Here is a 25,004-nt window from a genome sequence, read left to right as displayed (position 1 = left end):
TTGAATTGTAAGATCTCTCTTTCAAAACAGGGTAATAAAAACCAAATTTGTGTATCTTTTGAGGGGTCTCCCCATATGACCTTCCCTCTAGAAAGGAGCTGTATTTTCTTCGGGCAGAAGGTTGAGAACATACGGAATGAGTTACAAGAAGAGTTGGTTTGGGCTGTTTCCGATCCCCAAGCCAGCTCCCTAACCATGACAAAACATTCCCCACAATCTCATCGTGACTCATTTTTATTTTTAAATAACCTCTGGTATGGACGTGTGTCAAGACGTTTTCTGAAAGGTTAAAGAAATTATGTCCACATGCTTAGTGACCTCCTCAGAGGATGCTGGTTGATTCTGTGATTGTCTTCCACTGAAAGTCACTGGCTCTCTTTGCTGAGGAACCCAGAACTGCCCTGTAGTTTTCAAACATGAATTCATTTGAGTCTTAATCTGCTCTTATCTCTGTGCTCAGGACTTAGGAGAGCATATAAAAGAGGGTGAAGACACCGTCTTTGGTATTAAACAACTTTAAAAAAATCAAGTCAGAGAGGGTGGGAAATGTCACAAGATCCTGAGTGGATGCAAATATATGTAAATGTGGTGGTGACTACACTGCAAAAAAAGTTCAGAAAACAAAATTATAAATGTTTGGGGGAAATGATGGAAAAAATATTCCCATAGGAGCAAGTACTAGTTTGGGTTTTAAAAGCTCAATTGTCATGAGAGGAGCAGAGTGAAGGGATGCCCAAAACGGTTTTTAGGGGCTCTAGACGTCAAGAGGGGAAAGCAGGGTAAAGATTTGGAGAGGGGACTGTCTCCTTGGAGGGAACACATGAAAAAAATCAGGTTAGTCGTGGCAGGCTAAACTAAGGACAGCCTCGAGGAGCCATCCCCGAGATGCTCAGAATGCATGTGATATGTGCGAGGAGGTGACTGAGGGCATAGGGGACATAGGAGACCTGACTGTCACAGTCTGGGGATACAGCACATTAGCCTACTGGGTAAAGCAGTACCTGTCCGTTGTGAGTCTCTGGGTCTGGCTCTCCAAGGAAGGCAAGGGAGGGTGGAGTAAGATGCATGGATGAACACAGAAATAGAAGGTCTCCAGAAAGAGGAACCAAAGATGCAGGATTGCAAAAACGAAGGTAAAGTTTCTCCTGTGTTTGTTTTTTATAGGGCTTTGAAAACAAAGCCTCAGGCAGCCAGGAGCTTTAAATGACAGAATTTATTCCCTCACTGCTCTGGGGGCTACAAGCCCAGCTATATTATCAGTTGTGTGACAGCCATGCTGTGTTCCTTTTGGTGGCTGCCTTGCTTCTTTTGGCCTCTGGTGTTCATCAGCGGTCCTTGGCTCCCCAGAGTTTACGCTGCATCGCTCTAATCTCTCTCTCCATCTTCATGTGGTGATGTGTGTGTGTGTGTGTGTGTGTGTAAATATGTGTCTGATAAACATACACCATACACACACACACACACACACACACACACAAATTGCCTCCTGTCTGTTTCTGTTCTTTCCTCTTCTCATAAGGACAACACCAGTGCCCTGAGCCAATACAACTACATCAATAAATTAACCCAGTAAAGAAAGACTCTGTTCTGGGTGACATCACATTCTGAGGCAAGGGGACATGAATATTGGGAGAGTCTGTTCACTCCAGTGCAGAGATTGCAGCTTGAGGCACAAGGGGCCTCTTCTTTCAGGAACCAGAAAATGAGCTGCCACTCTGGGCAGTGAAGGAAGTAGGGAGATGGTAGAAAGAGAAGAGAACATGTTTCTCTGACCATCCACCCAACAGAACACTCTCTTAGGAGCATGAGGAGATTTGGTTGGGAGGGAGAAAGGAAGCTCTCAGGTCATCACAGGGCAATGAAAAGGAGAAAGACCTCATAGGTCTACCCTCCTCACTACCAACAGCAGCCCCTTCTGTGAACCTACATTGACATGTCATTGTTACCAAAACCAGGGTTGGCTCTGGTATATGTATTACATGTCTTACAAAGTATATAAAGGCCATTTAAATTTTAAAATGCTGTATCAGGTCACGCCCACCTCATGCCTCCACGCTGGTATTTGGTCTGACTTGAGCTTCCACTAGGATTGTTCATGCTCTTAATCTACATGTACAGATGTCCTGTTGTGCCCAGAGAACAGTATTTCCTTGTTTTCATTCACTGTCCCTGGCTTTCACAGTCTTTCTGACATCTTCATAATGTCAGTGAGCCTTGGGAGGAGGGGGTATGACACAGATGTCCTATTTAAGACTAAGCATTCTGCTATCTCTTCTCTACATCTTGCCATTTTTAGGCCGCTATGTTAATTACCATCTACTGCAAATGGAAGCTACTCTGGTAAGTGTTGAAAGGCACATTGATCTATGGGTATAGCAATGTCAGTAGGAGTAAGTTCAGTGCTATGTCAACTAAACAAAGCTAAACATCCATAAATGGATTATGCGTCCAATGGGAACAGATGGCCCAGATGACTCAGCATTTCAGAGCACCTCTGTTGCCGTTTCCTCTGAGTTCCACATCCAGAACAGCTTCAAGAGTGCTGACTGAGATGATCCAGTCTCAGAATACTCCAGTCAGGAGTCCCCATAAGATTATCAGCATCCACAATCAGCAGGAAATATACTAGATAACTATGCCTACATTCCCCCAAAATGGATTATGGATGTTTATCTTTGTTTAGTGTGTTTGTTACAGGTTGTTATGGATAATGGTCAGGAAAAAAGCTGAACAAGGGAGATTAGACTCAGGGTCTTGTTTTGAAAAGAGAAAAAGAGGAAGTGCTGCGGGATAATGCTCTTGTACCCTGAAAGACTTGTCACTCGTATTGGTTTAATAAAATGCTGATTGGCCTGTATCTAGGCAGGAAGTATAGGCCGGGCAACCAGACTAGGAGAATTCTATAAAGAGGTATCTCTCAGTCTGCAGTCACCACCCAGATGCAGAGGAAGCAAGATAAAAAAGCAGCACTGAGTTAAGGTACCAAGCTATGTAGCCAAACATAGACAAAAATTATTGGTTACATTCTAAGAGCCAGTTAATAATAAGCCTGAACTAATAAGCCAAACAGTTTATAATTAATATCGGCCTCCATGTGTTTCTTTGAGAATGAATGGCTGTGGGAGCAGGTGGTACAGAAACTTCTATGTAGTATACCACTGCTTTCTACTTCCCTTCCTTTTAAAGCCATACCCCTTAAACCCTTACTTATTACTGATCTCTATGTGTATCCTAAATAAAACATACATACCTGAAAAATTCAAAGCTAACACCCACAAGTGAGAGAAAACGTGAGATATTTATCCTTCTGGGCCTGGGTTTCCTCACTCAGAATGATTCTATTTCACCTGTGAATTTCAGAAGTTTGTTTTTTCCTAACTGAAAATTATTCCAATGTGAAAATGTATCCCATTGTCACTCTCATCCCTCAGTGGCTGGACATCTAGGCTGTTTCCATTTCCTGGTTATTGTGACTTAAGCAGCAATGAACATGGATGAGCAGGTGTCTCTATAGTAGAATAAAAGTCTTTGGAGTCTATGCCTGAGAATGGGATAGCGGGATCATGTGGTAGATCTATCTTAGTTTTTGAGGAATCTCCACACTGATTTCCATAGTGGCTGGATGAGTCTGAACTCCTACCAGCAGTAAGTACTATGTTTTCCCCATGTTGACATCTGATTCTAGGATCAGAACTCCTTTCAGACAAATGGCTGGTTTATAAATGCAAAACTGTAAGGGAACACAGGTTCAAGTCAGAATTCTATTGCAGGAACTACATCCAACATTGTTCCATTAAAGAAGCAGAGACTTGACTCCAGGGTAAGAATCTAGACACTAACCCTGCTCTGTATTTGGGGTAAAACATGTAAACTTTTTGTGCTTCTGTTCTCTTGGGGTTTGTTTGTTTTTAATTCATCTGGCACCAAGTCTGGTACCCACTTGTGAAAGGAGAGCACGAGCTCCTGTAAGGTATCCCCACACCTGCACCATGGTACATACATCACTCCCCCAACACACACACAGACACATGCAAACGTGCACACAAAGTTTAGTTGAACATTTCTACCTGATGAGTATAAAGATTCAATAGACTATAATATACATTTAGTAAGTGCCAATAAAGTATAGCAAGAATTACAGCTAGCTATGATTATTATGATTTCCCATGGGAATGTTTTATTTTCTGGTCCTAATAAAGGCAGGTTTTTCATTCAAGTGGTGTCAAAGACCTTAAGACCTTGCCAGCTTTCTACGCAAGGAGAGAGCTATAACCAGTTAAAATACAGGTGCTTGTGAGACAAGCCATGCCTAAAGATTATCTTTTATGACTATGTTCCTGGAATATTTGAACTTTATGGTACCCATATGGGACTGAAATTTAATCTAAATTTTTATTCCCAATTGTTCTTTAAATCACCTTTACCAAACTAAAGCCTTAAGGTGAGTGTGTTGACTCACATCTGTCACCTCAGCATTTGGGACACTGAGGCAGGAAGACCAGGAATTCCACACCAGCCTAAGCTAGTGAGACTGTGTTCAAAATGGAAAACAAATTGAGCCTTGACACCTTGTTGACAGGTATTACATATCTAAAAACTCGTTTGAAGTTAAATGTCACTTCTGAGCAAGACCCTGGGAGCAAAGGCCACTCCTCAGCTTGACACTTGTGCACCTCACCCACCTCCGCCAAGCCCTGGCCCTCAGTGAAGAAGGAAGTAAAAGAAGTAATGGGCAATGGTGAACCCAGTTTGCTATATCAACCCCAAAGACAGCCTCAGCCAATCCCACTGAAAGACCTGAGGCCAGACATTGTTCTTCACTAGAGTCCCCTGCTCAGCCAGAAGCCAGCCCAAAGCTGATCCATTCACATATTCACAGGTCAAGGCAGCTTCCAACTGGAACAATCCTAGGAGGCCAAGTCTCCAAGAGCTGGTGGCAACTCCTTCAGGTAAGAGTGTCTGAGCAGGATACCTACCATCTCCCGCTCTCTCCAGCATATTAAATCACATCATTACACATTTTATCAAGTGGATAAAGCCCCTGAGAGTCAGGATTGGATCTCTTTTGCTCAGTACTGTATTCCCAGCGCTACAGGTTGTGAATACATAGATGAATGTTGAAGTTTATTAAACATTCTGGCGCTTCCTGGATCAATGACAAGCAGGTACTTATTTCTGAAGCCGGAACAACGACCACTGAGCCAGTTCTCAGCTTGAATAGACTCGTGTTTCCATTGAGAAATATAAACATTTTGTTTTTTAAAATCCTTTTGACTCTTTTTAACTTTGTGTTACAAAACATACTTAGCTTTTAAACTTTAAGACATCACCTAACAAATTTCTGTGTTCCTTAAAGAAATTTTCTTTCCCTCTCCTAGAAGTTGTGGTAATTTCCAAGGTGACAGAATCCCCTTCCTTCCATGTTTGCACAGGAGACATTCCTTTCCCCGTCCTTCAGTTTGGCTCTGAGGAGATGAGTAAGAAAGGAACTTGTTTGAAACCTTGTTAAACAGAGGGTGGATGAGAATGAACACCCTTCACCTCACCTCAGATGGATGATCCACAGCCAAGCTTGCTTTGGCTTTCTCAATCAGCCCCAGTAAATCATTGCCATTTTCCACAAATATTTTCACAATGTCCTGGGACATTCAGATGGCTGTCATTTTGGAAGCTAACAATATAGTAGGAACATCAGGTCTCATGTGTTGGCTGTGGCCATTCACTAGAACCACTGCTCCGCCAAGATTCCCCCATGATGCTTTGCAATGTGAAATGGCAAAGACGTAACAATGTCCTTGATGTCCTTGATGTTAGTTCTTGTTACTAGGACACAGAGTAAAAATCACACCACACATCTGGGTCACTATGGCATCCCTCTGCCAGTGCTGTCTGTCAACCTGTCATCCTGGGGTTCCAAATCCAGGCTCCCTACAAAGTTCTCAAATGGAAAACCCCAGGGCTGTGCACTGCATTCCTCTCACTTTTACGTATGTAAAGTGTTTTTAACCTATGGATTACCTGCCTGTGTCAGATTTAAACACCAAAACCACATAGAAATCCACATATCAGTCAGGAGACAAACATAGATTTCTTGTATGAAAGTAACAGTAGACATTTAGTTCAACTTACAAATAAAACTCTATGCCTTTTGCCTCTGACCCCAAGATTTGCATCTGACTTTCTGATGTCTGTAGGAACTTACCTATACACCTGACATCAGAGACTTTGGTAGAAAGGTTTCATTCCTCTTCGGCTCAAAACAAAAGTATCAAAACAAGAGAAAAACATAAATCTGGTTAAAGAGAATCCTGACATTTTTATGTGCATATTTGGCAGAGGAAAGGGCTCGGTGACTGTGTCTTGAAGGGAATTAATTGTATTTTGGCATTCAATTCTTTAAAAACCCTAGCCATTTCAATATTTTGGTCTTACTTATTGGGAGTAAAGCTTTTGTTTAGAGGTTGGAACATAAGTTTTTGCCAAGCCATCAAGAGTCAAAATTCTTTTATGCTATTTACTAATCCTTACCTTGGCAAGTTATTAAGACTATTAGTATCTTGGTTTTCTCATCTGTAGATGGGGTAATAACATCTAAGTCATGGAATCTTGGTAAGGATTAAATTAAATGAGATGACACAGATAAATCACTTAGCACAGCTGTGTTTAGTACGTCATAATCACTCAAACGCTGCTCTTGCCATTATCACCAACATTGCTTTGTAATTAATCCCTGGGCTTTCCCCCCTGCTTTTAATTTAGCTAAAAAAAAATCTATTTCCCCACAAGTAATTCTTATGACAGTCCCAGAAGGAACTAACAGACATTAGTACCCACAGAAAAATATTGTCCATATACTTTTGTTTTATAAATAGAACCTTCCATACCACTTACTTATTTAGCAGCTGGTGATAAAATTGTTATTTATCTCTAAGGGCACATATTGTTTATATTCGATTCACTGTGACTTTTCCTCACTTTTCAATCTTTTTTAAAGGATACTATGTATGTAAGAAATTACAGTAACAGTATTGTTTGGGTTAACATTCCCTTGCTACACCCATGTGGTTCTAAACCTATATTATAATGCATTCCATTTCCTTTAGTGGTTTCAGGCAAGTAATTTCACACATACATCCTTCAGTGGGCATCCATTCTCTAGCTCACAAATGCGTGGTCTTGTAATCAGCCTAGTGGTATTTAATTGTTGGGACATACAAGACCCTCTGGCAAACAAGATCAAACATATATATGAGCTCATAACTCACTTTCAGTTTCAAAAAGCCCCTGGCTCTCTCTGAACTTCATCATTGACCCTTGTGGGTGGGTGAACCACAAACAAGGGATCCTCTGCTATTTATCAGACAAACCCACATACCTTCAGTATATGAAGATGATTAAAAAGAAAAATAGATGCAACTTCAGGAGTTGAATAGAACTAACATACAGCAATTACACACATCTCATTATACATATGATTGCAACATGTATAATTATGTGACTATATTCACATGTAAAATTAGGATGCAAGGCTCATATAGGAATCTCTTTCCTCCTTAAGAATAAACTCCTGCACACTCAAAAATAGTATTACAGCATTACAATCTTCATTTACCACTATTAAGCAACTAGAGAGTCTACATTCTAATCTCATTCTGCTAGGGGCTTATAAATGAAGACTGTTCCTTCATTTCCTGGCCACTTAGACCAGAATAATCACACAGGAACTATATTAATTACAACACCACTTGGGGATATTTACTCAGGCATATTAATCAACTCTTGCATCTTAAATTAACCCATTTCTATTAATCTGTGTATAGGCACCAGGCTGTGGCTTACTGGCAAGGATCTGGCATCTCACTCCTTCAGCAGTTACATGGCATCTCTCTGACTCCTCCTACTCTTTCTCTATATCTCTTCCAACCTGGCTATATTCTGCCCTGCCATAGGCCAAAGCAGCTTTATTCATTAGCCAATAAAAACAATACATTTACAGAAGGACTTTCCACATCATCTCTCCTTTTCTATCTAAATTGAAAAAAAGGTTTTAACTTTAACATAGTAAAATTATATATACAAAACAGTTATCAAGCAAGAATTATAATTACAATATTTAGTCCATATATGTTTGGCAAATTAAGGAAAATACTCTATCATCTATTCTATCTTTGTGAATCTAAAGATTTATATCTAATTTATCCTTTATCATATGTAAGGGAAACTATAACTATAATTATCTGTCTTCAAATATTCAAAGACCCCAGAAGGATATGATATTACCTAAATAAACAGGAAGTGCACTGTAAGAAACTTTCTAAACTTTAGAATTGACAGGACATCTCACTGCCTGGACAGTCACCCAAAGTTCTTCTGTAACATTAGGCATCCATCTTCAACCTCCAGGCCCATAGTATCTGGCAGACTTTTCCATGAAGCAGGAAATTTGAGAGGCCATTTTGGCTATCTTGGCAGTTTGTCAGTCACTTTCTTCTGTATCCTGCAGAATGTCTGACAGTTTCTTCTGTCAGAACCTGAACCCTGAAGAACCATTCTGTCTTTTGAAATGTTCAGCAGTCACTTTTCTGTGAGTCTTGCATGTCAAGTTCATACAGCATACCAACAAACAGCCCAGGTAAGAGCAATTTCTTGCCCAAATGGCTAGCCTTGTCACATTGAAAGAAAATTCCATAACGAGTTTCTTCAATGCCCGTCAACATCTCTGAAGTAATTGGTGCTGCCAGAGCAGACATGTCTCACTGTCTAGAAAAGTCTAAGTTCTTAAAGCATTTTAAATGCTATGTTCCATAGGTCTTTGAAGTAGTGAAGATTATCCATCCAACTGAAATATATCTCTATAACTAACTAATGTGACTAAAAGTTTCATTTATAAATAATCATTAATCTGTAATTTTTAATTATACATTATATTTTTAAATGAGCTGCACAAACACAATACCTTAAACAGGAGCAGAAATACATACATACAGTGTAACAAATCAAACTTAAATTTGTATCAATAGACCAAGGTCCATACCAATGTAAAGTGTTCATCTCTACATCACATCTCTCTTATAATTTTTTTTGAAACTGTGACCATTAATCACTTATAATCAACTCCTTTTAAACAAAAATAAATGCTTATAATCAATCATTTTGGGAATTTGGACATTGTTTTCTTCAAACTGCTTCCTTCTGTTAATTGGGCAAAGTATTTTTAGGGTTCATGGAGACGTTTTAGGGGGTTTTGCTCCATCAAACCACATTAGCCTGGAAGGAATCTACAAATTTTATTCTGCTGTGGAAACAAAGGCAGAACCTCTTTATCAAAGCAACATACCCTTAGAAGCAAATTTTGAAATCAAGATACCTTTATGTTGGTTTAACTTAGCAGCACTGAGAAACAAATGTTTCTATGCAGTCAAAAAATTCAAAGAAAACACAATAATATTCATAATCCAGACGATCTGTGTATTTTCTATCTTTATGTGGCTTATTTTTTTTACTCTACTACTTTTTAGTATTTATTTTATTATCTTTACTCCTTTAATCTATGACTGTCTGTACTCTCTTATATTACTTTTACTGTCTCTTTAAAGACTTTACTTTTTATAACTGTCTATACTCTTTCCTCTCTCTCTCCCAAGCTTACATCCTATGTACATTTTTTAAAATACCATGTCTCATTTAGATGTCTTTTATGACTGAATCTGTCCTGTTGTGTATCTGAAATTCTTTTCTGACCAGGAGTACCTTTTTTTTAATGCTAAGTGGACATGGTTAGGACCAACTCCATGGCCCTGCCTGTTAGCTCCACCCAGTCTAACATGGCAGAGGTATGTTCACTGCCTCTACAAGCCGTGATCACTGCCCCAGCACCAGGGACTCAGTGGGTTTATGTCACCATTAAGCAACTAGTAGCATGCTGCTCACAAACCCCATTTAAGTGCAGGGCCTCCCAAAAGAGTCAGAGTTCATGCTACCAGCACAAACCAGGAAACCACTGCTTCATAAAAAAGTCGTGCATCTGCCTGTGGCCAGCAAACAGAGCTTATCTGAAAAAAAGATGCAGCTACCAAGAAGGTGTGCTTAACTCTGCTCTTTTGTATCTAGAATTCTTTCTGAGACTCTCTAAGTTTTTATGTGGCTGTCATTGCTCCACGCTGGCTCCATTTGTAAACAGAAACTATTCTTTCATTTCTTGGCCACTCAGACCCGAATAATCACACAGAAACTATATTAATTACAATACTGCTGGGCCTATTAGCTCAGGCTTATTAACTAACTCTTACATCTTAAATTAACCCATTTCTATTAATCTGTATATAGGCACAAGTCTGTGAATAACTGGTAAGGATCCAGTGTCTGTCTCCTTCGGTAGTTACATGGCATCTCCCTGACTCTGCCTACTCTCTCTATATATCTCTTCTATCCTGGCTATATTCTGCCCTGCCATAGGCCAAAGCACCTTTATTCATTAGCCAATAAAAGCAACACATATACAGAAAAATATTCCACATCAGGGGCTCATCAGGGCAATAGTGTTCATTGCTAGTCCCAGCTAGTCTGCTGCCTGTAATTCCAGCCAAAAGCCCACTTTCCTAGCAGCAGGTCCTTAGTCACGTTTGAGGTTTGGTTGCTGTCTTAGTTTGCTTCCTGTTTCTGTGATAAAACAACAAGCTGAGGCCTTTTGCTGCTTGGGCACATTTGTGATTACTGAGGGTCTTCACCTCAAAGAGGCATGCTCCTGTTTCAGCTCAGGTCATTGTAGATGATTCTTGTGTTTGTCACAGCAAGCTCAAAGCAAGGGAGAGTGCACACAATTGGCCTGGAGGGTAGGAAACATGACACAAGAGGCCCAGAACAACAAGACAGGGTTGAGGAAGTGGATGATGATACATACCCGGTACCGAGATTAGGAGGGTCACAAACACAAGCCATCATCATGATTTGTGACCCAGAAATAAAGAGCAACTCCTGCGGCTCCAAAATGCGCTTCCCAGCCTTATCCATTTATTAAGTGGTTCACTTGCCAGTTTTCAATTTATCCAAAAAGCTTACTTTAATGAACTGTCTCTGAATAGCAAAGTGAAAGCAAATGGCTCCAACATACTTTAAGATATATTTGCAACGTTTAATTTTTCATTACATTGGCATTTGTGCAATGAATCTTAGTGTGTTCGTTCCTCACTCTCCTCTAGTCTCCCCTCTCCCCCACTGGACCCTGTCTTCCCAGCAGGTCCTGTTTTCTACTTCCATTCCTTTATGTGTGTGACTCACTGAGTTCAATACAGCTTCATGCCAAGAGTGGGCAAGAGGTATTTTTAATATAACATTTTTATTAATTCATGTAAAATTTCATACCAGTATACAATGCTTTTTGGTGATATTCTTCCTCCACTACCCCCACAACTCTTCCCAGGTGCACTCTTCCCCCTCCTCATTTCTCTCCCAATTTTTTGTTCTTTTTTTTAAAAAAAAAAAAAAACAAACATTGAGTCCAATTTTTGCTGTCCATATACTTTGGAGTGTAAATCATCCACTGGTGCATGGACACCTTACAAGGGGGCACAGCCCTAAAGCAGACTGACTCACTGTTCTCTAAAAGCCAACTATCTAAAAGTTAACTATCAATAAACCCTCAGCTACAAGTGGGGGGCTCATGAGCTCCTCCCCCATGCTGGCCTTTTGACAGGCTTGATCTGAAGTAAGATTGGTTCAGGACTCATGAGTGTATCATTTTACCCCGGTTCATCCTAACCTCTGGCTCTTAAGGTCTTTTTTCTCCCTCTTTAGGATGCTTCCTGAGCCCTGATATGACAGGATGTGGCAGAGTACTTTTATTCCCTGCGCTTTTACCAGTTTTGAGTTTCCAATTTCTGCTTTACCTGTCATCCACTTCACAAAGAAACCTCTCTGAGGAGGTCTGAGAGCTGCACTAATCTGGGTGTAAAGATGGGAATTCAGAGGCCAGTTTGATACCCTGTCAATTTAGCAAAAATAATAATAGTAAGAGGATGAGAGATAATTCACAGGAGCAAAGATAACTTCTCAGTGCTATACCACTAAAGAAATGGCACCCTCCTCCAACATGGCTAATTCTCAGTAGTCCCAGAGAGGGGAGGGGTGTCCTGAGCTCCTCCCTCAACCCTGTGAAATGTGGAGGGAACTAAGCTTGTGGAGGTCTTGTGTAGATACCCACAATTGTGAGCTCATGAGCACAATGGTCCAAACAGAAGCTTTTTGCAGCGCATCTGCCCACCCTCTGGATCTTACATTCTTTCTGCTTCTATAAAATGAGGTGATTCTCATGAACCACTCTACTGATGCTATGAGGTTTTCTGTATTACCTACCTCTGTTGCTGTATGAAGGACCTCTGATTATAGCTGTGTGCAACACTAATCTATTCGGAAAGCAGTTTGTCAACTAGATCATTTAACCAAACAATAGCAGCAGATCCCCACTATGGCCCATGGTCTCCCAGCTGTGGGCTCTTTACCAGGTTTACAGAAACAGGTCTCAAACCCAACCAGAAAGTGGCTGGTTATGCCCACAATAGTCATGGCACTAGAGGACTCATGTCACCTTCAGCCAGCAGTTCTCGGTCTGTGGGTGGAGACCCTCTTTTCAGAGGGGTCATTTATCTGATATCCTGCATTTTAGATATTTACATAACAATTCATAACAGTAACAAAATGACATTTATGAAGTAGCAACGAAATAATTTTATGGCTGGGGGTCATCACAACCTGAAGAACTGTATTAAAGGGTCACAGCGTCAGAAAGGTTAAGAACCACTGCCTTAAATTGAAAAGTTCAAAGAAGCCCAAAGGACCCATGACACTCAGTTTTGGTTATACATTTCACCAAGTCAAGAGCTATGTAGAGAACTGGTGATTCAGTTGGGGGGGGGCTCTAAAGCTGTTTCCAGAGGAGAACAGGTATAAATCTGAGTGGGCTGAATGGGAGGATCTGCCCTCAATGTAGGGGGCACCAGCCAACCATTCTGGAGGCCCCAAAAAGGCAGAAAAGAGGAAATATTTTCATTCTACTTTAGAATAGGTATACCCTTCCTTTCCTAGAGGTAGACAACAAAACTCAAGGGTGCTCAGCCTTTGGACCTTCGGGCTTGTCTCTTTGGCCCCCTCCAGATTCCCAGGCCTTTGCTTGGACTGAGCCCCCTCTTACACTCAGAGTCTCCAGGTCGCAGATGGCAGGTTGTAGAACTTCTCAGCTTCCATGCTAACCCTGGTTGGTTCCCCTGGTAAATCCTCCCCCTGTCGTTATTCTTACTGCAGACCCTTGATGACACGCTCTTGAGGTGTGCCTTGCCCGGTCACTGGTAACGGGATTAAAGGGCCAGTGGTGTGAAACTGACTGGAGAGGAAAGGGAAGCCGTGTTTGTGTGTGGTTTAAAATGCCTTCACCTTTCCTTTCCAATGTTTCTCCCAGTCGCTACAGTGTTGATGACATTTGTCATTCTTTTTAGCAATCCCCACCTGAGCCCTTTGATAATGGGGAAGGTTCCTAATGAGCCAGAACCGGCATCCTGCTCCGAGAGCTAAAAATAGCAGTTCTTCAGTCCCCTGGCCTCCTCCGCAGCTCGAGCAGGTCTACAAATTACAACAAATTTATAAAGCACTGCACGTGCTACTTTCTAAAGCCTCTAAAGTTGTGCTGTGAAAGAATTTGGACTATTATTCCCGTAGATCTATGACGCCCCCTATTCTGACCTTAAAGACTGCTCTCGGAAAGCCTCCAGCCTGACAACCCCCAGACCCTTCTTCAGGCCTGCATTGCTAGGGCGCTTCTCGCCTCACCCTGTTCCAAGTAGGTACTTAATGAATGGAGTAAGCAGAATTTTAAAACTGAACTTCAATTCCTTAAAGGTCGCTATGAAAACAATAAATGGGTAAAGCAAGTTGACTGAAAAGGTTGTAGAAAGAGCTTCAAATCTCACTTGTCATTAACTGAATTGCTGCAAAAAAAAAAAAAGAAAGAAAAGAAAAAGCATCTGAGAATTTATAGAAAATCAGTTTTCTGAATTTATTTCCAATGTGTTGGTTTCTAGTGACTTTGACCTAGAAGTAGGTGAGGGTAAAATCTGTACAGGGCCAGAATGTGAAGGCACAGATCGTGGCCTCTCTCAGCCATGCTGAGAGTTTCTGCCCTGACAGCAGCTGGGAATCCTTAATGGAAACCGACTTTGTCTTATTTAGAAAGGTCTGGGTACTGCCAGATAAACTTAACGGTAGTTATCTGTATACAACAGGGGCCATGTTAGAGAAGATTCCCAAGCCGTCTCTCCTGCTTCCAACAGCGGCCCTGCAGTGGAGCCAAAAAGGGACAAAGTAAGATAAATGCCTTTTGGTTTGCCCTGGGGTTCTTGACAAAGAGCTGACTTGTCAGATGACAACGTATACTTTTCTGCCCTTGTTTTCAAACACCCTTGCTCTACCATCAGCAACAGAGGTTTAAAACGTTAACATTCCTTCCGCTTTCAAAAGAGAGCCTTCGAATGACTCCTTGGAGTGTAAATGTGCAGCCAGCGATGGGAGTGCTCTCTTCCGATACCCAGAGTTGATAAGATAGCCACTCTGCAATTAGCTATCTGTGGTTATGATCTGATTAACACTCATCTCAGTGTGTCGCCCCCCATGTGTTCCTCATGCCCCAGCAGTGTCTCACCTGGGACACTCATTAAAGATGCAATTTCCTGGGCCCCAAGCCAGTGCAGCTGGAAAGCAAGTCCCTGGGACTGAAGCCTCTAGGTCTGAGTTTCAGGAACTCTGCTGTGGTTCTCAAGGATAAGATAGTTAGGGGACCACTTCCATGAGGCAGTCGGTTCTACTAATAGGGAGTTAAAATCACTTGTATTGAAACATGGATTTGGTAACTCCTAAGATTCTGTTTGCAGTGATAGGGAGTAGAGCTGACTGGAAGGGTCCTAAGTACCCAGGTGAATCTGGGCAATCAGTTGTACATTTGGTTGATGCTTCTCGTGCTGATGGTCCAGATCTAACAACAGCATCTCCCACGTGAGCCTCCTCTTTGGATACTTCTAACTTCCCATTAGTCACCATTACCAGCAGGTTGGCAATGCACTCACCAAACACCTATCTGAACTGCAACGGACTCCTCCAGCATGCCTGGATGATGCCCAACCAAGTGGTAGGGTCACCAAAATGAACTCTGGCAACTAGAACTCACCAAGATCCTGCCATGCTTCCCCCTTCTCAGTTAGTCTGAAATATAGCCTGTCTTTTCTTTTCTTTTGAGGAGAAAGAAGGTCAGTGTCTCACTGGATACCCACAGGCTGGCTTTGAAGTCATCATCCTCCAGCCCCACCCTCCCAAGTGCTATGATTTTAAGTGTGTGGTACCACGAAATCTACTTTAACATAGTTAAAGGCTTCAATGTGAATGTAGTCTTCAATTGGCAAAAGAAAAAGAGAGAAATTTCCTCTACACCACAAAAGGATAATGAAAGTTAGTCACAGCGAGTGTTATGATAAACGGGGCTGAGTCCTGAATAGGCCAAAGATACCTCAAGAGGTGGCCAGAGGATTCTTCCTAGCAGGAAAAGGGGCTTTCAGACAGATAGGTTGTCATGGGTTGACATAATGAATGGGGAAAGCCAAAGCTTGAGACGGGGAGAGAGGCGGCGAGCTAGAGACCAAGCTGACTGAAGAGGATTAGTTCTCTTTAAGATAACAAGTACTGATAGCAACACCACGTGTTGCCCTTAGTACGTCTGGTATTTCAAAATCCCCAATCCAGGCTCAAACTGAAGTCTGAATCAGCCATCATCATTGGACACGCAGCCCCAGAGGTGACTCTGTGCCGCTTTGGATATGTGTCATGAGCACTGCAAGGGACGTAATCACTGGCCTTCAGCTGAGGACAACGTGGCAAGGGGGGATTATCAGCCTTCCGGCAGGTGGCTAAAACTCAGATAACTCCAACTTTGCAAAGAGGGTCAATATTTGGACAATTGATTTTCTCCCTGTCCTTTCAGTCTCCAAATGTTAAGGGAAAGGACAGGAAGTGAGATGTGAGAAACCAGAGGGACAGGAGTGCTAACCTGAGTCACTTTCTTTGGCTGCATCACGAGGAAAAAACTTCAGGTATTAAAACCAGAAACCCAGAGAACAAGCTGAACTCTGTGTGGCCCGAGCTGCTTTCTTTCTAGGCGCACAAAAAAAGTGATCAAGTAACTTTAAAGTTACCACATCAAAAAAGTTAGCCCACGTTAAACGCGGTCCTACCTCCAGTCGTTATTTTCAAGGTTTCTTACCTAGAAATTCCACATTTCTTACCTAGAAAAGCCAACTGAGAGACATTCCTCCTAAATATGCTTTATGCTCTGAGGTGTTTGTGTGGAGGGGGGAGTGCTATTGTATGAAAAATTAATATACAAGTTAAAATGCTTTGGGACCTTTTAAATCGTGTAACTCATCAAATACTTCTTGAACACATATGGCAGGAAGGAGTCTCCTGCTTGTTTTAAAGCAGTGGTTCTCAACCTTCCAAAATGCTGTGACCCTTTAATATAGTTCCTCATGTTGTGGTGACCCCCCATCATAAAATTATTTATAACTGTAATTTTGCTACTGTTATGATTCATAATGTAAATTTCTTATATGCCGGATATCTGATATGTGACCTCGTAGGTGTTGTGACCCACAAGTTGAGAACCACTGCTTTAAAGAACCTGACATCCCATGGATAAAAGCAGACACCTGAATAAGTATGTAATTAGACTCAAAAAAGGTAATGTTATGATGTAGGTACATAAATACTGTACAAAGAATTACAAAGGAAATATCTTGGAAAAAATTAAAATGAGTATAGGCTAAGCTAGAATATTTTGTGACTTAATTAAAAATAGTATTAATAAATCATTCTCATTGTATATATCCAAACCACAATTTTTTTTAAAAAAAAAAGTGTGCTTTATATGAAACAGTGAAAAGCAAGGTGAAAAAAAATCAACTTTGACAGGAAATTCCACCTCATAGATGGTCATTTGTAGATTAGATAACTAAAAAGAAAGCAGCTCGGGGCAGAAATAATATATGAACAGAGGAGCGCTTCCCAGTTCTCAGCAGCATTGGTGCTGGGGGTGGGAGCCCAGCGAGCCAAGTGCTGTCCTTGAGGTCTCTCTGTCTCTCAAGAAACAGTAAGTAAATAACTACAGTATACAAATGCTACGAACTAAGCACCGAAGGCTGCTTCGAGGGCATGTGGTGGCTCGAGGAGCTAGATCTCCTTGAAGAATACAAACAAAAGTCACACCAATAATTTTAAGTGAAGTCCAAACCCTCGGACTAGGAAGCAGACTAGAGCCCACCGTTGACAGCTGAGGTTGGCGCAAAGCTGGCAGGTGTGAATTTGCATACCCGTGGCTGCTTCAGGTAGGGCAGAACAGCACCTGCAGCCACAAACACAGGTGCTGGGCGTCATTTTGAAAAGTTAGCTACTAAATTACAGTCTCCTGTTCTTACCTCCCGAACATTTCTCAGTGGTAACCTGGCCTTCAGCTCCATCCTCCTTAAAAAGAGCTTGGAATTTAAAACCAGCCAAGGGGCTATGAAACCCAAATAAAGCTAATTCCCATTGTTCTCAGCTGTGATCATGGGACCACCCCTCCCCCACACACACACATCTATTGAATTAAACCCACCCAGAGTGGGGCCTGAGAAACCAGGTACCGCAAACACCTGAATAGATATAGTTTAAAAGCCTTACTTAGACTAATTCTGCCTCAGGTTGTACAAACATGTACGTGTTCTTACAGGGATAAAACCACCCAAGAAAAGAGACTAAAAGTATCTCAGCCACCTTTTGAGTTAAAATCACTACAGTTTTAGGTTAAATAACTAAAAGGCTAATCATTCTTTTTATAAAAATTTGCCCTCAGAGAATTATATAAAATAAATATAACATGTACCTTTTTTAATACACCTCCTCCACACACACACACATACAAGCTCCTCCAAGCTTCTGAGGGGAGGAACGTTTAAAATTATCTACAAACATTTCTCCACAATTGTTTTGAGATTAAATATAAATATCAATATGAAAAAATTACACTCTACTTCATTTCAAAATTAACAACTTTTTTTTACAAAAATAGCAAGTTATTTTATCACTGAATTGTTTTCATTATGTATCTCTATTAAATGTCAGTGTTGTCTGTCATATCTTTTCCCCATTTATCTTTAGTTTTTATTATTGATTTATGGTCATTTTAAACAGCCTGAGTGGTAATTCTATCTGTGAAGTAAGGATGAAAAGGTAGAAAAACAGCAATCAATCACAAATAAATCCTGGAGTTTGATTTATTAAACTATAAATAATCTTATAACATTTTTATTTGCCTAAAATTTTCTCTTTTTTATTTACAATACCTACTCTGGAGAAGAGATGTTTCTTGTCTTGTGCAGGCAAGCTCTGCCCATCACCAGCTCGAGCTTCTGTCCCTGTCCCCAGGGTGTAGCTTCTGGGGATGGCTGCTCTGGTGAAGAAGTAAGAACAGACTGTACATTGGCCAGGATTCATCCTTTAGCTTCAGTGACTTGGTGGTCAACGATGGCATCAAATGATGTGGGGCTGAAGAAGCATTTAAGAAGGGAAGAAATTGAAAGGTTCTGAGTGGGATGTGCTAACTTTCAGATTTCTACAGAACAGCCTGGATGTCCACCAGAAGGTTGGAAGGATACCCATCAACATGGCCAAAGGAATAGTCTCCCGTAGACATTTGCAACCTAAGCCTTGTGCTTGAATTCTGTTTCTGTTATAAACTCATCTCAATCTTTTCCTTTGGGCTGGACATGACCAACAGCAAACTTTAATCAGAATAGCTGTGGTTATCCCCACCAGACCTTCACAAAACTGGGCTTGGAGGGGCGTGATGAGCACTGGGTTCTTTAGCACTGTATTTACCTAGCAAACACTCCAGCTGTACAACTAGCTACCTATAAGTTACCCCAAGTACTTTAAGTAGGAGCCTTACTCACCCATGTTCCTAGAAGCAACCCCAATAAATTCATTGATTCAATTGGCTCAACTTTGACAGAATCGCTTCTTTACATCTGCTCAAGGAAAGTCAGACAACAATGAGATTGAAAATTGGCCATCAATTCCAAAACATTTGTTACCAAGCTCCTAGAATCAGACAGCTGGACCTTTCTCATAAGCTCACTGTCTCGTGGAGCATTGTTCTTTCCTTGCAGGACACAACTTTCAATAGATTTCAAAAATGACTCTTGATGCAAATGGTAGTCCCAAGCACCTTGAGATATGTCTTGCTAGCACCATTTCCAAACAACTGAATTCCCAGGCAAGCATTCGTGTTATAGCAGCTACCATGTTCCCTGCTGTAAGCCATTTTACATTTTATGAATGAGCACAGTTACTGTATACAATTATCAGCATCTATTATTAACTCCCTAGTTTAATGTTTATATAAACTTTTATTGAGCCCTTTAAATTTTTACATATAGATACTACTGAAGCTTGGCAAGACTGATTAGCCTGCCTCCAAATCATACGGCTAGTTGGTGATAGGTCCAAGATTTAAAATACATCTGCCTAGAGCAAGAAAGCCTGATGATCATTTTGGGACACGAACTGTATATAAATCCAGAGCTCTAGAAGAAATCTGGGCTAGAATGTAGACCTGTAAAACTCTCTTCCTGAAGGTCTATTAGACTAGATAAATGAACATGCAACATGAATCTTTTAAAAAGGGACTGCCTTCTGTTTCATGTTCCATGGTAGCCATCTTGACATCTTTAACAATCATTAAACAATGAACCAAGCATTCTCATTTTGCAAGAGGCTTTGAAACTTATACATCTGGGTGAAGGATGTTGCTCAAGGGATGTGACTAGGTTGAGAATAACAGCAAGGTAAGGGACAGAATACTGGCAAACTCAATTTGGCAGTCACTTGGCCAAGGTATAACTGTCCATGAAGACTGCAGAAAGTAGAAAGAAACTAAATGGGAAGGGATGTGACGGAAAATAAAGGGAGAGGTTTAAGAGCGCCAGATAAACCACTGATTCTCAGACTGAGACCTTTGTCCTTTGACAGGTTAGAATACAAGAAAAGATGCTCACAAAGGTTGTATTGAGGCAGATCAGGAAGTCAAAAAGTGGTACTGGGGACTACAGAGACTAACCGTGGAAGGATTTTGACAGGGACATAGAAGGTTATCAAAGGCCAGAGGACATTGATTTTATGGAGATACAAATCAAGAGATGGATGCAGAGGAATGAGGGAAGCAAGAAGACAAGGATGCAGAAGTTGTTGGTGCTAAGTAGCCTACTTTCTTCCACTGTCAGAGGAGCAGAGCTCCAGGCATGGAAATAGGAGAAGAGAGAAGAATCATTTCCAGCTAGAAAGCAGCCTTGCTTGAGGAAAAGTTGAGCATTGGAGCCACTGAGTCTCTGACCACATCCAGCAATTTCTTCCATAGTTATTAGGATTCTAAGATGTAAGGCAATGTCATGCTCCTATCTACTTGTTTCTAACTCTTCAGAATTATACAGAAAGTGACCTGTCTCTCAATTGCTTTTACTCTATGATAGACCTAGAAATTAGAAAAATAAAAAGCAGGAGGAATTGGATCTTTCTGCTTGGGGCAGAATGGGGCAGAATGGGGCAGAATGGGGCTGAATGGGGCAGAATGGGGCTGAATGGGGCAGAATGGGGCAGAATGGGGCAGAATGGGGCAGAATGGGGCATCCCAGTAAGTCTTGTTGTTAATTCTCTAATTGTGTTCATCTTGGCATTTGTGTAACCTTCCTGCAAGCCTACGAAGATCCAAGAATTTTCACACACATCACCTCATTGAATCTTCACAAGACTTCTGCATCATTCTCAGAATCACATAGAGGAGGAAACTGAAACTCCAAGGGTTAAGGGGTAATTTTCAGAAACCATATATGATAGTCCATGTCTACAGCCCATGAGTTGTAGGCCAGCCTGATCTACATACTGAATTCAAGGCCCAGCCGTATACATTGACGGGACCTCATGACTTACACTAAATATTGCACGGATAGTCCTGCCTGATAATTGTAAACTGCTTTAAGGGGCAGATGTCGGGTGTGTGTGTGTGTGTGTGTGTGTGTGTGTGTGTGTGCGCGCGCGTGCGCGCATTGTATGCATGTTTGTGTAATATACATGTGTGGGTAAACCTTGCCTGTGCACATAGATGAAGCTTGATGTCAGGAGTCTTTCTCTGTCTTTGTCCACATGTCTTTTAAAGACAGGGTCTCTCACTGAACCTGGCGTTCACTGTTTCCATGAGGCGGGCTGGTCGATGAGCCCCCAGTATCCACCAAGATCTATACCACCCACAAGGAGAGGGTTATAGATAGTCACAGCTTGCACTGTCTCAGTTTGCTTTCTGCTGCTTTGATAAAGACTATTACCAAACCAATTGCCCAGGGGTAGCACCTTCCACATTGGGCTTAGCCTTCCCACATCAATCATTAATCAAGAAATGCCCTGCAGAATTGCCTACAGTCTGATGGAGGCATTTTCTCAGTGAGGTCCTCTTCCCTGATAGCCCTTGCTTGTGTCAAGTTGACATAAAAGAAAAAGGAAAAAATCTAACCAGGAAGCCCATCGAGCCTTCTACACAGGTGCTAGCGATCCAAACTCTTGCTCTCAGGTCCTCACGTTCACAAACTTGACTCTGTTGACCACTTCACTTCACCTCATGGAGGATCAACATGATTTGCCCCAAGTCACCCAACTAGTAAGTAAATTCAGATTTTTTTAACATAAAAACTCACACTAACTTCAGCAAATCAGTACAGCGCTCTACTCCAGGGGCCCACATTATCCTGACGATATTGTCTAAGGAGGCACAGACTGCAGATGGAGCCTGCTGAAAAGGTGGCACAGGTTTAGGTGAGCAGAATTGGGAGTTTCCTTCAAAGAGGGTAAAACTCTAGACTTAAAAAAAAAAAAAAGAACAAGGACTGGCATCTCAGCCTGAAGCTTCAGAAATCTAAGGGAACTAGAAGCAAAAAAGCCACAAAAAGTAGGGACCCCTGGAAATCAAAGTTACATGAGAAATTAGACCCTAGCACAAAGCAAAACATGGAAGGCCTGGTCAAAAAATAAGTTAATAGTTTTAAGTCTGTGCTAAGTTCTTTTTAAAAGACAATTGGCTCAAATTTCCATGGAGCCTAGATGCTCTGATATGCTATGTGAACCACAGGGACAGAACTGTGGCACTAATATATGGCACAACTCAGTAGTAACTCAAGGGGCTATCTTTCTAGAAGAATTTCTTTTTGACTTAACTAAGCAGTGACAGTTCCAGGACAATATACTCCAGACAACATCTCCTACACAAGCTTTCTTCCAATATACCTGATTGTTGTGTGTTGCTCTACTGTTTACTGTTATGGGGGGCCTTGCCACCCAGTTCCCAAATAAACCTCACACGGAGGCTTATTTTTAGTTATGAATGCCCGGTGTTAGTTTGGCTTGTTTCTTGCCAGCTTTTCTTAACTTAAATTATCCCAATGAACTTTTGCCTCTGGGCTTTATCTTTCTCTATTGTTGTATACCTTTTTTTTTCCTTCTTTCTCCATGGCTTGCTGTGTGGCTGGGTAGCTGGCCCCTGATGTCTTCCCCTCCTTGTTTTCTTGTTCCCCTCTTCCCTGTTTCTCCTTCTGTTTATTCTCTCTGCCTTCCAGCCCTGCATATCCTGTTCCTGCCTTGCTATTGACTGTTCAGCTCTTTATTGGACCATCAGGTGTTTTAGACAGGCAAAGAGTCACGGCTTCATGGAACTAAGCAAATGCAGCATCAATAAAAGTCACACACCTTAAAATAATATTCTGCCACACCAGGGCCTCACAATGACTCCTTCCTTCCTCCACAGCCACAACGTGAGCTCCGAATCCCTTCCCATGGCTTCAAGCCAGAGTTCACATCACCCTTCTCCTAGAGGTTCACACTGGCCTCTTCTTCCTGGAAGTTTGCTGAATCAATTCCATGGGTTTCTCAAAGTGAGAAGTAACGTAGACATCAGCCATGGTTTATTCTTACTGGAGCAAAGAAAAGATGCTGAGTTTATATGTGAAACCAAATGCTGAGTATGTGCATATATGCGTGTACACACATACGTTCTCACACTTTGCACACATGCCATCAGCAGCTTATCTGAAGTTGATTCCCCAAAGGGATTCATCATGAGAAGATGACATGTGTAGCAAGCATTGCCAGAAGCATTAAAATGAATGAGATGGCTCTGGCCCTGGCACGAGGCCACCCCGCTTAGGCTGCAGCGCTACGCTATCGCAGGCCTGCTGATGAACCAGCAGGCCTCCAAGGACAGCTGCTATTGGGTGGGTGAATGCGATCCTGCTTGGCATGTGTCCTCATGTTGTTGAATATCTGAAGTCTGTCATTCAGCAAAGCAGACACAAGACTCTATTCCCAGGCCTTGACTGAAGACATGGCTGACTCGTCAGAATTCTCCTCTAGCAACTTTATCTTACACCCTTCACCATATTCAATCGGGCATATTTTCTCGTTCATTCAATTTACCTTCCCCCAAGTGGGTGTTTATGATATCTTAAATGTTTAGAGTAGCACACCACTTTGGAAAATAATTTGTCAGTTCTTCAAAAGTTAAACATAAACCTGCCAGTCTCGCTGTGCCATCCCCTTCTATGTGTTTATGTGAGAGAAATGGAAGCATATGTCCACACAAAGACTTACATGAGAATGTGCTCAGCAGCTTTGTTTATGATAGCAAGCATCTAAAATGAAACCAAGACGTCCATCAACACAGGAATGGATAAGCAAATTGTGGTACGTGCACATGATGGAATATTATTTGGCAACAAAGAGGGGATGGATTGTTGACCCAAAGAAACAATATCCAAGAATCACAGAATAATTATGCTGAAAGAAGCCAGGCTCCTCAACAACCTTCCCATCCCAGGAAAAATGAATTCATGCTGCCTGGGTCGATGTATATAAAATACTAGAAATGATGATCTGATCTATAATGATGGATAAAGCGTGACTACAGAAACAGACACACACATACAATGTGTAATAATTTTTAATAAAGTGTCAGGAAATCACAATGGATGCATACTTTGACTAATAATCTACTCATATCTTCCTCAGCCCTCAGATGGCTTAAAAAGTGTTATTATCCTTGTTTAGTTCCTGTTTAGGAAGCCATGCTGTGAGACTTTATGGGTGTAGCTTCTGACATTACTAGGAGACACAGCCTCACAAAAAACTCCATGATCTGATCCTCTAGCTCTTAGGATATTTCTGCCTCCTCTTCTAAAATGATCAGTGAGCCTTTTTTGTCAGGGTTGTTTTGTAGATGCATCAGCTGGGACTCCGCACCACAACTCTGCATTTTGATTGGTTGTGTTTTCTGTAATGATCTCCAACTATTACAGAGAGCCATTTCCTTCATCCAGGGTGAGAACTACACTTATAAGTGAGAACAAGGGCAAATATTTAGAACATACTTAGGAATATATATTAATAATTATATTATTAAAATAAAATATATATTAATAATTAATATATAATTAAAAACCAAGAATTTGGAAAAAAGCAAAAAAACAGAGTAAAGGAAAAGGGGATGGCATAATTATATTATAAAATCAAAACTTTTAAAAAGTGCTATTATCAAAATGGAAAATTTGTGGGGGGGTTGTAGGGATTTCAGTGTCTACTATTATTTTTGTCTTCCACTGATGGTCAGTTAAACACTGATACAACCCAAACATTAAACAAAGAATAAATTGAAGATGACATTGAAAGAGGCTATTCACAGATAATTCAAGGATAATTTTGGTCAGCTCATCTTGGAAAGGGGGAGAGGTTTATGCCTGTAAGGAAATTGGAACAAAGTTATAAAGTGCTGTGCCTGTTCTATGTACTACAGTGCAATTTACAAGCTGGGAACTAGGCTAGAGATTTAAACACACACGCACACA

General features: G+C 41.2%; 1 pseudogene; it reads left to right on the top strand.

Annotated features, from left to right (window-relative positions):
- The first annotated feature begins 1,069 nt into the window (after positions 1-1,069).
- LOC101984243 overlaps positions 1,070-25,004 on the top strand; it is a 39,082-nt pseudogene continuing 15,147 nt past the window's right edge.

The sequence above is a fragment of the Microtus ochrogaster genome, unplaced genomic scaffold (genome assembly GCF_000317375.1).
Source record: "Microtus ochrogaster isolate Prairie Vole_2 unplaced genomic scaffold, MicOch1.0 UNK11, whole genome shotgun sequence".
Taxonomy (NCBI): Eukaryota; Metazoa; Chordata; class Mammalia; order Rodentia; family Cricetidae; genus Microtus; species Microtus ochrogaster.
The sequence above is the reverse complement of the archived record's forward strand: the minus strand, read 5'-3'. Positions and strand labels throughout refer to the sequence as shown.